General features: G+C 39.7%; 1 protein-coding gene across 1 annotated transcript in view; it reads right to left on the bottom strand.

Annotated features, from left to right (window-relative positions):
* The window catches only part of Tafa1 (TAFA chemokine like family member 1), a 479,506-nt gene that overhangs the window by 121,713 nt on the left and 346,607 nt on the right, over positions 1-11,186 (bottom strand).

Raw genomic sequence — 11,186 nt, 5'->3', positions numbered from 1 at the left:
CTTGGACTGCACAGATCCCTATCATATACAATGGGAGGAAGCAGGCATTGCCTAAATATATGATATTTTGTAGCGTTTTGGCTGCACTGCCTGCCTTTCCTGTTCATTTAGAGAGTTTGCCCTTACTAGAAAGCCTTTGAAGCTATACTGATGCTGATTTAACTATATTTGATGCATGGAGCTGTTGTGGCTTGTATTTTGATGTTATTCTGCTTTCCTGGCAGGGGCTGCAGACAAGGAGTGAATCAGTATACAGGTGACTTCTTGTGAACTTTCTGCCCATCTTAATTTGTAAAATAAAGGCTGGAGCAGGTGGCTGGGCAGTAGAAGGGGAGATGGAGTGGAAAAGTTTTAGAGAAAAGAAGAGAGAGGAGGACAAGAGAGAAGGGAGGAGGGGAGGGAGGCATGATGTCTGTGGATGTCACCTTCCCTCATGTCTCTAGCAGTCTTAGGTAGTTATTCATATCAAGGTTAGATAATTTTGGGATAACAATTCTAATTGTGTGGGCATCTTGTGTATTGAGTATTGTTGATATATATATATATATATATAATATATTATAGATATTTATATTATATATATTTGGTTAATCTCAAGCATTAAGAGTCTTTCTTCTATCGGGGAACTGCAAAATAGCGGTTATTGTCTGAGGTTGAGCACTATGAGGGTGGTGGAGTTTGACCCAGAGCCCATGCCTAGAACCATGGATGCCACGGAGCTGACATGCAGATGCAGCAGCCACACCATCATTTCATGGGTCCTGGTCCAGTACCACTGGCCAGCTAATGCCACCATTAGTGCAGAACTTAGAGTGGAACATGGCAGCAAGGCCAGGAGCTAGCTTTATGGGTTACTTTTTCAACTACCTCCTACAACAGGGGCCTTCTGTGAGCTCCACACCCAGGCTGACTTCCTCTCTGACTCTACTAGTTGTATGACACTGAACAGTCATCAAAGCTCTATGCCTTTTTACTCTTATGAAAAAATAGAAATAATAGGATATACCTTACAAGCTGGCCTTAAAAATTAAGTACACTGACTCATAGTACATGGAAGAGGTATTGTGTTAAACCATTAAAATTATCAGCGTTGTGTTATTATTACATATTTTCATTATTTTTAAAAAATTAGACTGATACTATTTTATGCCTTGGTGGAATGCTAAAATTATATTCTATACTTCAGAAGTCCCCTACAGTCAGTTTTCAGTTCAGTATGTATAACCCTTGCTTGAACAATTCTTTCCCTTATATAGATAGTTTACTATATGTTTATCATCTCATATTTGCGGATGTGTACTTGATTTATTTTAGGCTCTGAGAAGCAGTTAAGTACCTAAAAAGAAAAATTACAGTTTTAGTTTGTTCTGATCATAATCCAAGTAAGATTTTAATTTACTTTAATTATAGATTAAATGGTAGATCTTAGTCGCAACACATTCCTTTATAGAATTCCTTCAAGAAGCTGTTTACATCCTAAGCATAGGGACACGGGAGTGATGATTTTATTATACTTACAGATAGCTGTGCCGTAATTTGGTGAATGTGTTTTGGAGTTTCAGTTATTCAGTGATCAGATATATTTTAAAACTAAACACACACTCTGACATTTTTCCTCAAATGCACATAGACTTGGAAAACATGGCTAATATTTTACTTTCAAATTTCTCCTTTCAAATAATCTGATATCAGATTTTGAATCTAAACTAATAAACCACATGCTCATTCCAATCATAGCTACTCTGCCTTTGACAACAGGATAGGTGACAGCTGACCTTAACGTCAGAGGAGAGGAAATAACAGCATCAGACATTTTCCGTGGAAATGTACTGTGTAGGACTGTGTGCTCAGGACAAATGTGGAGCATGCATGCAGAACATCAGCAACTACTCTGCCCTGGAGGGAGGCTCATGTCTATTACCTTTAGGAAAGTGAGTCAGGGGAATGCAAAAAGATGCTAAGTGTGTCAAAGCAGAGGGCAGTCAAATAAATGATGGTATAGTTCCCATTGAGAATCTTATTTGTGATTAGAAATTATGTTTGGAAGAATATGTACAAGCATGGGAAATATTCATCACATATTAAGTGAAATCAATATTATAGCATTTAAATTTAGTAAATGTCTCCTTTGTGCTTTTACTCTTAAGTGTCGCCTTAGACCAAGAGGCGTCATGCAAAGCATCACATCTCTGGGAATGCTATCACCATGTTTTTAATGTATGGATAGTGTATATCTGCGCCTTTAAAAAAAATTCCTACAATGAGTTTGGACTCCTGAGGGAAAATTTGTGATATCCAGGATGATTGGTTGGAAGAGATTCTCAGAACACCTGGTTGTGGCCAAATGTCTCCAAGCTACATTTACAGTAAAAACAGTAAAGAGTTTTACAAAGTTTGTGTAGGTTGGTATCTCTAACCATTTTCCACATGTCTAGTAAGATAAGAAATAGAACCTATAATTTAGAGAGCATTAGAGGGAAGCCAATGTGGACATCATATCAAAGGATAGTTTTACTATTCCTCACTTCACCATCAGGAGGCAGAAATCCTTCTCACCCTCACTTTGGTGGAGAGAACACACTGGGTAAGACTTACTTTTCAAAAGTCATCCTATTGGACCAAGTACAGCAGGGGTTCTGCCCAGGTGTATATCTCACCCCAATTCTAGTCACTACATCAAAATGATTGCTTCATATTTATTTTTCATATAGAGTTTTAGATTCTCCAACAAACTTAATGATAGCAACACGTTAGACTTGTCCATGCAGCCCATAAATTTGAGAATGGAATGTTACTTATATATGCATTTATTGGCTTTTGTTGGGAGATAGAGGTGCTGTCCTTTTGTTTGGAATAAGCACACTGAAGGTAAAATAGTTTCCAAAATGAAATAAACTCTTAAGTAAAATATTGCTGTCATATATGGTTATATCATCTAACACAAAGACAGAGCCAAATGCCATTTCTGCTTCGGTCAAGCACAGCCCATTCATTGTTTTTCATCCAAAATCTGAAGGCAATTTCATCCTAGGTCATCAGTGACAAAAATTAATGGAATTGGGATGGAGATTTTTAGTTAACAATCTCAATGCTTTCTTGGCCAAGAACATAAGAGACAGTGATGTTTATGCTGTAGAATGCCTCCTGCCTTCTTGGATCAAGAGCTTCCTCCTAGAAAAGGCAACAATGGCTTTAGTAGGTTAGCTTCCTGCTGTTGGCTCACTAGCAGTGCTCATGGTATTCACTGTGATACGGAACAGTCTGAAATCACAGTCCAATGAGTCAAACCTCCATACCACTGATATTTCTTTTCTATATGTATCTGGGGTCGGGGAGTCCAGTGTACTATAGAGGCTTAGTAGTGGTGCCTTGGTCTCTATCCACTAGAAACAAGAGTAGTAATGCTCCCACTACTTTGATAATAACTAAAAGAAAAATGTCTCCAGATATTACCTCATGACTCCTGGAAGAAAGTATTCCAGGGCAGAACTGATGGCACCGTTTCTCCACTTGGCCTAATCACATAATTGAGACAAAATTGACTTTCTTGGGATTGGAAGTACCTATTTGCTGGCCATGTAAGCTTGTTCCTATGGCTGTAGTTGACGTTAAAAAGATGCTTTCTGACCCAAGCTGGACCAATCTATTTCTGTTGTCTCCGAAACATCCATATTTTAGCAAATATTCATTAAATATTCTTTATGAAAGCTTACTCTTATGCAGTGAGACCAGAATGGAGTCTTCCACATTTCTCTAATTCATATAGAGAGTGTTCCCAGGAAATGCTTGATGAGGAAATTGAGCTTCTACAAATATGAAGTAAACAAAGACCAGAACTCAAAGAAAAATGGTAGCAGCTACCTAAAACAAATTCCCGGTGGTTGGTTAAAGCAGAATTTGTTCACTTTGTAAATATCTTATATTTTCTTCACCATAGCTTCTCTCTCTAATTACCTACTGATCCATAAAGAAAAATACAAAGCACGAATGTATCTAAAAAGTCCTCAATCTGAATATCTAGAGAAAGAATGGTAGACCTAAGCCAAGGATACACGTCTCAGCACTGCCTCCTATGACCTTTACAATCTGGGTCAATTCCTGATAATCTAAATCTTTTGGTGAAAAATCGGAGATCAAATCAACCTACACCTTTAAATTATAGTCACTGCAAAGAACCACAGATTCACTGCATGCCATAGTATATAAGATTATCTTAAAAGGTGGCAACAAATTTAGGATTAAAGTTGCTAGCTGGCCTCAAGTCAGACACAAGTGATTTTCAAAGCATGTATTAAGGGGTTTATCCTACTGTTCTTACTCTGTTTCTTATATTTGCATTGGGAAGAAATTTGAAGCTTCCTCTCGTATGCAGGCCTTGGACAAGGCCTCTGATGACTTGTGCCTATTTGTCTTCATGTTCTAGCAAATTACCTTACACTGAAGAGGGTAGAGTTGGTGTACCAATAGAATAGTAACGAATAGTGAAGGATACGTTCTGAGTTTTTACCATTAAAGAATTGGAGCTTGTGTGCTTTTTTACAGATGTTCTGGGAAACCTAATATCTTCTTGCAAAGATACCAATTAAAATGGAGAGGCTGCATGGTGAAAACAAAAGTCATTTGCCAACAGCAGTACAAGCAAGCCATTGTGAGCTGTTCCCCACCCTCAGTGTCCACATTTTTAGATCTCAGACTCACAGCTACATGGGAGCTTTGAACCGAATCTCCCGGCTAAGTTTAATTCTTGATCTACGAGCATGATAGGATAATTTTAGAACTTAATTCAGGCTATTTTTTTGAGACAGGTTTTGCTTAGCTATGCTGATCTTGAACTTTCGGTGTAGCCAAGGCTGACTTTGGACCCCTATCACACATCTTAAGCACTGGAATTGCGAACATTCACAACCCACCATGTTATGCCATGTTGGGACTGAACCCATGGCTTTGCACATGGTGGGCAAGTGTTCTACCAACTGAAGTACAATCTTCAGCCAATGCCTGGTATTTTCAGCTATTAAATTTTGGTGTCACTTATAACACAGAAATAGATAAATCATATAACTCTAGTAGGATTTTTGGTAGCATTAGATAAAATCATGTGAGCAATAGGTACCGATTTTGGCACATAGGAGCACTCAAAGCAATGGTGATCATTCACACAATATCTATAGCAACTAGAGTAATACCTGGCAGTGCTCACTAAATATCTTTTAATAAATATTAGGTACTGTAAACTTCTGTATCACAATACATACACAGCTCAGCAAAATCACTTGCCCAGTAAATTTCCAAAGAAACCATACATTTCTTGTCCTAAAATTCTTTTACTTTAATTTTCTTTTAAAATATCAAATAATTCTATCATCCCCCCCCCCACCAAGTCGGTGTGTGTGTGTGTGTGTGTGTGTGTGTGTGTGTGTGTGCTGCTATAACAACACATGTGCTAGGCATTTACAAACATAAACTAATTCCCATAGCTCTAGAGGCTTGGATATACAAGATCAATCCATGAATTATCTGGTGGAGGCCTTTGGTAATATATCACCACACAGTGGTAAACTGAGAAAGAAGGGTACAAGAAGGGCTGAATTCACCCATTTAAATGGCATTAACCTCACGTATAATGGTACAGCCCACCATGGCTCAGGACACCTCTCCAATGCCTCACCTTTCTGCACCCGCAACAATGGCAGTTTTCAACATGGTTTTATAGTAGACACTCAAACCTAATACTAGAGGAACCAAAGTTCATGTCTATGCTGAGTTCCGGCATTTTGATTGCACAGCACTTTCTATATGGCTCATGCATGGTCCAGAACCACAGTTAATTTACACAAGAAAACACATGTGCAGTGAACAATGACCTCATGAACAACCCTTATTGAGAGTGCTAAAAACTATTGCTCACCATCCACACAGGAAGGTCGTTTTCTTGTTGTCCCAGCCACTTTCCCAGGTAGACAGGACACTTCACTGTTTGTGACCGCTCCTCAATGCGGTTCTTGTTACAACCTGTGAGCTGCGATCACTTCACAGGTCCCTCCTTCCTGGCAAGAGAATAAAAAGAGGACCACCTATTAGACCTAACCCAAGATTACTTAGACATATAAGAATACACAGACAGGTTTGGAGGAAAGGACAGAATTATAGAAGAATCCTGTGAAATCCAGTTGCTAAACAGCTCTCTTTTGCGATCCATACAGCCTCAGAGAACACAAGCATCTCAGTGCTGTACTGAAAACAGTGAAGAACACCAGCGAATTAATGGGCATCTCAAGATGTGACTATTCTGGGCTGGATGTAATAGAAATCAGTGGAGCAGCAAATGCCTGCAGCTAAAACGCCAAGTAAAGAGACCACCTGATTTAGATGCACTGTGCCGAGCACTCTTACCTATCCTATGTGCATTTAAGATTCTCTGAACACCCACTACAGATGAGCAGAAGAACGCCAGTGATGCAGAACCCACAGTGCTAGGAAAGTGGCCAGGATACTGTTCTCCTTCCCATTGCTGGCCCGTGTCAAGGGGGCTGAGATGAATGAAATCTAGTCTGTCTGAATCATTGCCAACCCCAGGCCGCATGCACAAATGAAAGGGAGAATTTCTGGAGGAAATTGTATGTGCTTCCCATGGCATGGCTACTCTCAGGACTTGTTAGGGCTCACCTAGGCATGTATCAATGTATACGAGCATCTTCATGGATTTCACCCTGTAGTAGCTCCTGCATAGGTGGGCTGCTGGCTCACTAAAGGTTGGTGAATGTCAAGTTACTCCTTTTGCTTTAGAATTTGTTGTTGTTTGTTGTTGTTTTGTTACACTGCCCATAAACTAGTCATCGTTTTTTTCACCAGCTTCCCAAATTATAGCTATTCATTGCCATGGCTAGGTTGGGCCAGTTCCTCTACCCTGGAAGCAATGAGCTTTTCCACGTTATGAAATATATCAGGAATTAACTTTCCTACTTTCAACTTTTAAATTCAGAGACAATGGGTTTTTATTTTTACCAAAATAGGCTCCTGACCTTCAGAGTTCTTGACTTTTGGCATTCAGTCAGCAGAGATGACAAGAATCTCTTCAGCAAGTGGTCAACATGTTGCTGTGTTATAAACGCTCAGGGGAGTGTATACTATCTAGATACATAGAAGACATATAGGGGCACATAGGGAAGTGCAAAACAGAAAGATGTCAGGGGAAAGAAAATAATTAAGGCAGTTTGCTCTTTGAGAACTTAGTAGCAACACCGAGCTTTAGGTACAGTGGGACCAGAGCATGCTGGGATTCTCTCCAACTAATAAATGGAAAGTTTACAGACAGTTTGTTGCCTGGGATCACTAGGGGCAGCAAGATGCTACTTGCATCCTATGAGTAGAGAGCAGGGATGTCATTAAACATCCTACAATGCTTCATGACAGCCTGCTGCAGCAAGGGAGAGCCTGGCACAAAATATCAACAGTACTGAGAAACCTTTGTCTACCTTTGAAGAAACCCAGGTGACCCAACATAAGGTAATTAGTTCTGTCTCCTGTGAAAGAAATGAAGAGTCCAAAGTTTAGCTCAGTTAATTTTCATTTGAATTTTCCTCTGTCTCCTTAGTATTTGACGGTCTTAGTTTTCTCATCTCTAGAGCGGGAATAGTAATCACCATACCTGCAGCAGAAGCTGTGTGGGCAGAAACAAGAGAGCATATGTAACCTACAGGGTTACCAGTGAGCCTGATGCATGACCAAGAGCCTACAGTAATGTATGGACATTGCTCTTTTGTTTGTTTGTTTGTTTGGTTGGTTGGTTGGTTGGTTGGTTTTGAAAATGGTGATGACTAAAGCCAGGACTTTGTACATCTCAAGCTCAACTACTCTCTTTCCTGTCTCGGCATATATGGTCTCTTCTGAAATCGTGTCTCTTAGCTCCTATTCACCTTCACCACTCCAGCACATAGGAAAAGTCCTGAAGTCCTGTCTCTTAATGACAATCTATCCAGCACCACCTCCCTCCAACTGCATGCACACATAACATGGAGAGAAAAGGGGGCAGAGAAAGAAAGTGGACACATGCATATATAAGTAATACATACATACATACATACATACATACATGTGTGTATGGGAGAGAATCCCTATGAGCTCTCATTAGAGCTCAATGTCAAGATCAATTTCTTAGAGAATGTCTCATCACCTCCACAACTATTTATTCCCTTAGTATTCTATGCATTTCCAAGTACCTGGTAGTCAGTGATTTTGGCCCTTTCCAGCCAAGCTATAAACTAAGACAGGATCAAGGTTATTATTTATTGTTTCTTAGGCATATCAACATGGAGGACGTTTAAAAGTCTTTTCTAAATGACTGAGTAAAATACATGAATTAACTAACATTAACAGCAATAGTGTAAATCCCGGGTTCTGTAAACAGGTAGAGTAGGAGTTGCATTTGTGTATGGAGACTCCATGGAAGATTTCCAATATTCTGAGTTGAACGACGAGGCTGCAAAGGACAGTTATGAAGAACAGGCCTCATAATTATATGACAGTTGGAGAAGTCTTTGTAAAAACTCATTTTATTAAGACAAAGTAACTTTAGATTTCCAGAAAATTATGAAGATGGCATTGAGAGTCCCCAAATATGCTACATTTTCCTGTTTGTGTTATCTAATTATTGACATCTTACGTATAATGCATTTGATGTTTATTTTTCTCTGGCATTAGGATCCAGTGCTACATTACCTGCCTGCCTGATGGCTGGGAGACCTTTCACTGGCTTGTGTATCATCTTGATACATGGTAAACACTCTGTGTCTGATTTGGGGCATTCTCCCACTTTCTGACACTTCAGGCTACTTCATGGATCACATTGTCTAACATATTTGCATCAACCAAATTCTATACTCTGTTAGACTTCCTTAGTTTTAACCTTTCTACCCCAGGGTCCAACTAGACAGACTACATTGTGTTCATTTCCCTTGTCTCCCTGGGTGTCTCATGGCTGTGACATTTTCTCAAACATTCAAGTGCTTTTTGATAACCTTGACATTTGGGGGTAGACTGGTGAGGCATTTTTGTGGAGTGTCTTCCAATTGGGATTTGTCTGCTTTTCTTATGATTAGAGTGATGTTACATGTTTTGGGAGGAAGACTGGAGAGGTAAATCCACTCTGGGCCCATCCTTATCATAGTATAAACTAACAATCGACTTTGCCTTGTTGATGCTGAATCTGGTCACCAGGCTGATGCAGCAGTTGTCAGATTTCTCCCATTGTTATTGTATTTTTTTTCTTACTTCCCCATTTGTTGTGTATTCCTAGGAGGAAGTTGCTGTGAATAGTCTACCTTTCTATCTTTAGAAAGTGAGGAGTTACAGTCTGGGGCTTGAAAATTATGATAATGAAAAAAGTGTTTAGAATTCTTCTGTATGATCTGTGTCTCTTTATCTCCATTTTTCACATACTTATTTATATCTATGTATACTCATGTATTTTAGTTTCACATGGTATTATAATGTAGTGTGAGGTCATTTAATTGCTTCAAACATCCTAGATTTCATTATTGCAGTTTCTTTTGGCTTCTATGTCCCTTTGCCACAGCGACCATTGTGAGCTTGCTTTGTTTTGGTCTTTATTCTGAACACTTCCTCACTTCCTGGCTCTTCAAGATGCTATAGATGATCTTACACAAGTCATTGTGTTCACATTACAATTGGTCATTCTCCAAAGCAATGATTGGGGCATTTCAGAAATGTACTATACACAAGACTAAGGCTCCAGGCCAGTTAGACAAGATTAAGTGGAGGGCTCCTCATCCTTCTCTCAGGAGAGTCATTCCATTGCAGTGTGACCTGAATAGCAATTTGGAAAGACAATGCCAGTTTCCCATGGGATGTTGCTTCCGTGCCATCTCTTTGGCAGCTATGTCCAGGAAGAATTGGGGGGAAAAAGGTGGCCAGGCAGGATAGGACAAACATCACAGCACAATACTGAGCTGAAGCAAACATCAAGTTTGAACTGGGGTGAATGAAAATGTCTCCTTATCTCCACAGGCCTGAGGTTAGAGTTAATGGAACAGGGCCAATGGTACATTATGCCCTACACCCAGACACACACTCATGGGTCATGTTGCTTTAGCTAACAGTTTGTCAACTACAACTACCTCAATCAAGTCAGTAATAAGCTAGGTTGACACTTCATGAAAGTACCACAGATTTAAGTGACTACTTGGCTTTAAGACCAGACAGCAGCAGGACTTATGATGGGAAATAGCAAAAGGTATGTGGATGCTTCCTGGAGGCACTTTGAATCTTATTTGATTTACGTCAAGAAGTCAGCGCCATGATAGACATATAGATCATAGCCTAGTATGCTGGAAACCAACAGCCTTACATTGTATCACCCCCAACATATAGATGAAATAACCAAGTTCTACATACAACTAATAATTTGCTCAGATGCACAGAAGGGTGACTCCAGTTTATCAGTTTCCAAAGTTCATGGGGTTTGCATCTTGCACAAAAATGGTGATTCTTTACTGATAAAAAGCATCCAGAAGTTTGTCATGTCTCTCATAAGAGCTATCAAAAGATAAATGCCTTTTGTCCCATCCCATCTGTGTGTCTGCATTTGCCACCACTGTTTTTGTTCTTTTGCTTCCTCCATGGACACTGGTCACGTTACCTGGGACAAACAAGCTAACATGCTGGGCACAGTCCTTCCCAGGTATTCCCACATTACCCAGGGCACTATCCCTGCAGATCTCTGGCTCACCCTTAATCCTCTTCATCTTTGCTCAAATGCTACTCTATAAGAAGTCCAATTGATTACTCTATTGAAATAAATCCTAATTTCCTTAGCAGGCACTCATGAGAATCCTTTCTTTGATCTATGTCTGATCCTCATTCTTTCCTAGAGTACCTGTTACCTTTAAATGCTATGTGCAATTTATTTATTGTCCTTACTGTCCCTGTGTCCCTCACTGGGCATGTAAACTTCTTATGGAGAGGGGTCCCTATCATTTTATGCATTAAATCATTTTTTTGCATATTATCAAGGTTCAAAAGTGCTTTGAACACAGACCCACTTGTCTTGTCAGAATTGCTTAAAGACGGAGCTAGGATGATGGACGGCCAGAGAATGAAAGAGCCCTGCAACTAGTGGGGACAGCAATGGCATTGAAGTAGTAACTGGCATTAGATTGCTAGCTCAG

This window comes from Arvicanthis niloticus, chromosome 9 (assembly GCF_011762505.2).
Source record: "Arvicanthis niloticus isolate mArvNil1 chromosome 9, mArvNil1.pat.X, whole genome shotgun sequence".
NCBI classification, from domain to species: domain Eukaryota; kingdom Metazoa; phylum Chordata; class Mammalia; order Rodentia; family Muridae; genus Arvicanthis; species Arvicanthis niloticus.
The sequence above is the reverse complement of the archived record's forward strand: the minus strand, read 5'-3'. Positions and strand labels throughout refer to the sequence as shown.